This window comes from Pseudorasbora parva, chromosome 5 (genome assembly GCF_024679245.1).
Source record: "Pseudorasbora parva isolate DD20220531a chromosome 5, ASM2467924v1, whole genome shotgun sequence".
In the NCBI taxonomy this organism is placed as follows: domain Eukaryota; kingdom Metazoa; phylum Chordata; class Actinopteri; order Cypriniformes; family Gobionidae; genus Pseudorasbora; species Pseudorasbora parva.
Window position 1 is genome coordinate 35,520,297 of NC_090176.1, and position 7,219 is coordinate 35,527,515.

A 7,219-nucleotide genomic window follows, 5' to 3' on the forward strand; every position below is an offset into this window, starting at 1 on the left:
TTTGGACAAAGTGTCTCTTTCATAGAGAATTATTGTGTATTTATCAAGTAAATTATGCTGCCTTTGCGATGTAAAACTGTCTATTTCAAACAGAAATACTATGGTTGGGCTACTACAGCAGAAGACCCCACCGGGTACCACTCATCTCCACTGCAAATAAGAAAAAGAGACTACAATTTGCAAAAGCTCACCAAAATTGGATAGTTGAAGACTGGAAAATATGTTTCCTGGTCTGATGAGTCTCGACTCTTCTGTAGAGTCAGAATTTGGCATAAACAGAATGAGAACATGGATCCATCATGCCTTGTTACCACTGTGCAGGCTGGTGGTGGTGTAATGGTGTGGGGGATGCACACTTTAGGCCACTTAGTGCCAATTGGGCATCATTTAAATGCCACGGCCTACCTGAGCATGGTTTCTGACCATGCCCATCCCTTTATGACCACCATGTACCCATCCTCTAATGGATACTTTTAGCAGGATAATGCACCATGTCAAAAAGCTTGAATCATTTCAAATTGGTTTCTTGAACATGACAATGAGTTCACTGTACAAAAATGGCCCCCACAGTCACCAGATCTCAACCCAATAGAGCATCTTTGGGATGTGGTGGAACGAGAACTTCATGCCCTGGATGAGCATCCCACAAATCTCCATCAACTGCACGATGCTATCCTATCAATATGGGCCAACATTTCTAAAGAATGCTTTCAGCACCTTGTTGAATCAATGCCACGTAGAGTTAAGGCAGTTCTGAAGGTGAAAAGGGGTCAAACACAGTATTAGGAAGGTGTTCCTAATAATCCTTTAGGTGAGTGTATGTATGCGTGTATGTATGTGTGTGTGTGTGTTTGTGTGTGTGTGTGTGTGTGTGTGTGTGTATACAGTCTTGTTCAAAATAATAGCAGTACAATGTGACTAACCAGAATAATCAAGGTTTTTAGTATATTTTTTATTGCTACGTGGCAAACAAGTTACCAGTAGGTTCAGTAGATTGTCAGAAAACAAACAAGATCCAGCATTCATGATATGCACGCTCTTAAGGCTGTGCAATTGGGCAATTAGTTGAAAGGGGTGTGTTCAAAAAAATAGCAGTGTCTACCTTTGACTGTACAAACTCAAAACTATTTTGTACAAACATTTTTTTTTCTGGGATTTAGCAATCCTGTGAATCACTAAACTAATATTTAGTTGTATGACCACAGTTTTTTAAAACTGCTTGACATCTGTGTGGCATGGAGTCAACCAACTTGTGGCACCTCTCAGCTGTTATTCCACTCCATGATTCTTTAACAACATTCCACAATTCATTCACATTTCTTGGTTTTGCTTCAGAAACAGCATTTTTGATATCACCCCACAAGTTCTCAATTGGATTAAGGTCTGGAGATTGGGCTGGCCACTCCATAACATTAATTTTGTTGGTTTGGAACCAAGACTTTGCCCGTTTACTAGTGTGTTTTGGGTCATTGTCTTGTTGAAACAACCGTTTCAAGGGCATGTCCTCTTCAGCATAGGGCAACATGACCTCTTCAAGTATTTTAACATATGCAAACTGATCCATGATCCCTGGTATGCGATAAATAGGCCCAACACTATAGTAGGAGAAACATGCCCATATCATGATGCTTGCACCTCCATGCTTCACTGTCTTCACTGTGTACTGTGGCTTGAATTCAGAGTTTGGGGGTCGTCTCACAAACTGCCTGTGGCCCTTGGACCCAAAAAGAACAATTTTACTCTCATCAGTCCACAAAATGTTCCTCCATTTCTCTTTAGGCCAGTTGATGTGTTCTTTGGCAAATTGTAACCTTTTCTGCACATGCCTTTTTTTTAACAGAGGGACTTTGCGGGGGATTCTTGAAAATAGATTAGCTTCACACAGACGTCTTCTAACTGTCACAGTACTTACAGGTAACTCCAGACTGTCTTTGATCATCCTGGAGGTGATCATTGGCTGAGCCTTTGCCATTCTGGTTATTCTTCTATCCATTTTGATGGTTGTCATCCGTTTTCTTCCACGTCTCTCTGGTTTTGCTCTCCATTTTAAGGCATTGGAGATCATTTTAGCTGAACAGCCTATCATTTTTTGCACCTCTTTATAGGTTTTCCCCTCTCTAATCAACTTTTTAATCAAAGTACGCTGTTCTTCTGAACAATGTCTTGAATGACCCATTTTCCTGAGCTTTCAAATGCATGTTCAACAAGTGTTGGCTTCATCCTTAAATAGGGGCCACCTGATTCACACCTGTTTCTTCACAAAATTGATGACCTCAGTGATTGAATGCCACACTGCTATTTTTTTTAACACACCCCTTTCTACTAATTCAACTAATTGCCCAATTGCACAGCCTTAAGAGCGTGCATATCATGAATGCTGGGTCTTGTTTGTTTTCTGAGAATCTACTGAACCTACTGGTAACTTGTTTGCCACGTAGCAATAAAAAAATATACGAAAAACCTTGATTATTCTGGTTAGTCACATTGTACTGCTATTATTTTGAACAAGACTGTATATATATATATATATATATATATATATATATATATATATATATATATATATATATATATATATATATATATATATATATATGATTATAATAACCATAAGATTTAGCAGTCAATTTCCTCCAGCTACATTCTGTATTACTTTATGATGAAGTTGAGAGCTGACTGATGGGTCAAGCTCTGACCTCTATAAAACAGCAGTCAGATTTAAAGAGCTGCATTTCCTCCCTCAGCTTTTAAAGAGAGACAATGCCTGATGATCTGAAATCATTGCCTATTGTTTAAGCGTAAGGCAGAGTTGAGTTGTTTGCTATGTGTAATTGTCTCTCAGTATCATGTGTGTGAGAGTGGACTGAGCAACACCCCCTACTGATGACAGGATACCTGTGCAATCAGACGACACACCGAGAGCTATTGTATCATAATCACTCTCATTCACACACTTTAGCTTTCATTCTCATGATTCATTATCCTCCTGTCAAAGTCATTTACCTTTTCTTCTTTCTGGCCCTTCACTTATGTTACCTATCATGGGTATCAGTTTCTCTTCTCTTCTCTTCTCTTCTCTTCTCTTCTCTTCTCTTCTCTTCTCTTCTCTTCTCTTCTCTTCTCTTCTCTTCTCTTCTCTTCTCTTCTCTTCTCTTCTCTTCTCTTCTCTTCTCTTCTCTTCTCTTCTCTTCTCTTTTAATTTTTCTCTTTTTAACCCTCTTCTTTCATCTTTCCTTTTCTCACATCTCTTTATGTCTTGTTTTGTCTCTAATCTTCTTATCTCTTGTTTTATTTTTCTCTTCTTGTATCTTCTCATTTTGACTCTTCTCTTGTCATCTCTTTTCTTTGTCTCATCTCTTGTTTTATCTTGTCTCTTCTCTTGTCTTCTCATCTTATGTCTCTTTTTGTCTTGGTTCTTCTCTAGTATTCTCATCTCGTTTCCTTTTTTCTCTTTTTGCCTCTTATTTTGCCCTTTTATCTTCTTTCATCTCATCTCTTCTCTTCTCACATCTCTTTTTGTCTTGTTTCGACTTTAGTCTTCTCATCTTTTGTTCTCTTCTAATTTTGACTCTAGTCTTCTTTTGTCTCGTCTCTTTTTTAATCTTGTCTCTTCTAGTGTCTTCTCATATCATGTCTCTTTTTGTCTAGTCTTCTCATCTCTTCTTTTCTTTCATTTATCTCTTTTTCTTTTCTCATTTTGGCTTTTGTCTTCTTTCGTCTCTTCTAGTGTCTTCTCATATCATGTCTCGTTTTGTCTCATCTTCTCATCTCTTCTTTTGTTTCATTTATCTTTTTTCTCTTCTCATTTTGGCTCTTGTCTTCTTTCGTCTCATCTGTAGTGTCTTCTCATATCATGTCTCGTTTTGTTTTGTTCCATCTCTAGTTTTGTCATCTCTTCGTTTAATTTTTCTTTTCTGATCTCTTATCTCCTCCTCCCTTCTTGTCTTATCTTGCTCATCTGTTTTCTCCTTTCAGCCTGTTTTGTCTCATCTCTTCTCATGTCCTCTTCTCACTTGTTTGCCACTCTTCTCGTGTTGTTTCTTCTCTTTTTCTCCATCCTGTTCCTCTTTCTCATTTCCTCCTCTGTGTAGTACTGTCCTTTCTTGCTCTTTTGCATCTCAGCATCACTTGCTGGGATAAAGAAGAAGCCTGTGTGATTAACACACAATGCCTTTCTGCCATTTATCTTTCATCATTATGGTGACTCCTCTTCGTTCTTTCTTCCCCGCTCTCTATCTCTTGTAGTGCAGGAGTTGTTAATGGCCCGCGCTGCTTCAATTGGTTTCTAAATGCTTATGAGCGAGGGTCCAACTGTGCGCTTAATGAACAGGTATGACTGGGTAATTACAGCAATCTCAGCCCCCTCCCAAACACACACACACACACACACTAGCCCGGACCACACAAAGCCCAACAGGACTGAGAAACCAGGCCCTGCAGGAGTCTGCAGAGGCGGAAAGAAAGGCCAGGAATATAGAGAGAAACTGAACAGGAAAACAAAGGAGACTGAACAGAGAGATTTAAATGTAGTAACTGGCTATTATCGGTCATTTAGATAAATGCTCAAGACGCTGGAAAGTGTAAATGCTGGAGATGCATTTGGTACGCAAGTGTGTTCATGCTAGAGATAAAACATAGACACTTCACTAAAATGTTTTAATTCAACAGATACTGAGCTTTTTTTGCAATTAAAAGAACTTAGCAGAAAAAAATGATTAAAACTTTGTTGTGAAACTCATCCTGCATCATTTGTGTATAGAGGAGAGGTGATTTTTGCCTGATTACATTACGTATCAGAGACATGATGGTGGAAAACCACCCAGGACACCCTAACAACCCCCTAGCAAAGCCCTAGCAACCCCACAGAACAACCTAGCATCATGGCAGTGACTTTTGAATAGTTCACAACCACTCACATTTTCTTCAGAAAATGTAAGATCTACACTGTGATGTAAAGTTTTTATTTTTAAGCAGTTGTATAAACTACTTAAAAATAAAAACTTCACACTCTCTTCTGAAACATCTCCATTCCGGTGGGTCCCTTCCGTTCTCCCTCCATCTGTTTGCTGCTGTCTGTCTTCAGGCGGTAAGTGAAGTTCTGCTCCCTACGGCCGTCTGTCGCAACCACAACAGCCACTGTGCACACACGCCCCAACCAGGGATATTTATCATAGATTTTTATGGAGAGAAGACAACTGAGTTACTACTCAGTGATGGGGCAGAGATCACATTAGTGTGGCAATGTCCACCAAGTACGAGAAGGTGGGAGAGAGAAAAAGTGTTGGAAATGAAGAACACCAAAATTTGTGCCAGCCTTGGGACTCCCGCTGCTTGTATACATTTGTTTAAACGTGCCAATTTCTGAAAAATGGAGGGAGACTTGCAGGCAAACAGAGAGGGAGAGAGAGAGAGAGTCGGAAATCTGCAGCAGTGATGGGGCTAAGAGCGGGGCGACACTTTGCCAGATGCCTTTTTCTAAATGAACGCAAATCCTGGAAAGGGGCGTTGGGCATCTTGTTCTCGCCGGTCCCTGAGGATGCAATCACGGTGCGCTACTGTCTGCAGGGAGAGCAAGGAGAGTTAAAGGGGCTCGGCGCAGGGTGTCTGTTCTGTATGAGCCCCTGTTTTGACACGGCCAGGCAGCTGGTTAATTCATTAAACCAAGGCTCTAATATAAACAGCCATTCATTTCACTCTCTGACAGTGTGCCGTCTGGACAATGTGAAGCACCCAAATATAACTGCCATACTGTGTTTATGTGTAGCCTATGTGTGTGCGTGTTCAGGGGGGAAATATGAATGTTTATGTGTACATGATGTTGTATCGGAGCAGTCAGCAAATACGTGGGAGAGGGGCCAGCCAACGCTTTTCGTTCTAAACACAGGACGTTTTGAGAGACGCAGGGAAAGGTTTGGCTAATTGGCGGGGCTTACTGCATTGCTATGGCATTTCTCTGTACAATGCAATAAAACCGCAGAACTGTATGTAGGTATAAGCACTTTGACATGTTTCTACAATGCAGACAGATATTTTTTGACATAAATGAGGCCCTTTAAATAAATAAATAAATGTTAACTTTTGACAGACAAATGCAATGATCATGAAAGAGATTAGTTATAAATGTTGTGTGTGTGCGTGTGTGCGTGTGTGTGCGTGTGTGTGCGTGTGTGTGCGTGTGTGTGTGTGTGTGTGTGTGTGTGTGCATGTGTATATATAAAACATTTTTCATTTTAATAATATGTATAAATAATAGTATAATTTATTATTTAAAAAAATCATTAATGTTTCTTCTAGTTTGTCCATCATAAGGAAATAAAACTTTACAATAAGGTCATTAACTAACAACAGGCAAGACTTTTATTTATATATAGTATTCATTTATCTTTGTTATTGTAATAAAAATGCTACTGTTCACAGCATTTATTAATGTTTGTTAATATTAGCATTTGCTAAATATTTTTTTTTTAAATCTAAAGTTACATTTGTTAACATTAGTTAAAGTTCTGTGAACTAACATAAACAACTGTATTTTTATTGATAACAAATATTAATAAATGTAAAAATATATTGTTCATGGTTAGGTCAGTTTAGTTTAATGGAAGCCTTGGGACTTTATGGAACCAAATAGAATGTGAAGTGTTTCCAGAAAATGAAAGGCCAAATTGGATACTTTGCATTATGGCAGACAGTAATTTGTTCATTCTGCAGTGTATGCTGCACACTTGAGCAAATGTAGCTGTTAGCCTATTCTATGTATACAGAAATCAGTGTGCAGTGTACAGTATATACTGCAGATACAGTATAATACTAGTATGCTATACTGAACATATAGGCATAGTGATGTGAACATTCATAAAGTCTTATATCACTATGAGTTACATATAAAGATAAGATGTTTGCATTTTTTTTCTGAGCTGAGTCAAAATTCAAGACTGAGACAAGAATTGTGTTTAATTATGTATATTTATTGACACAATGTTCATTTGTTGATTATTACTTTTAGAAGGCGTAGACCTATTTATTGTAGCGAACAGAGGCATTTGAAACCGTACATCACATGTACACACGGCTGAACATAGACACAGGCACAGGGGAGTGAATGAGACGCCTCCTGCTGTGCCCATACTGTGTTGAATTGTTTAGAAGATCGCTCTCTCCTACTGGAGCTTTTAGCTCCATGTCTTCATTTCACCTTACAAAGATTGAGAGACGAGCGAGA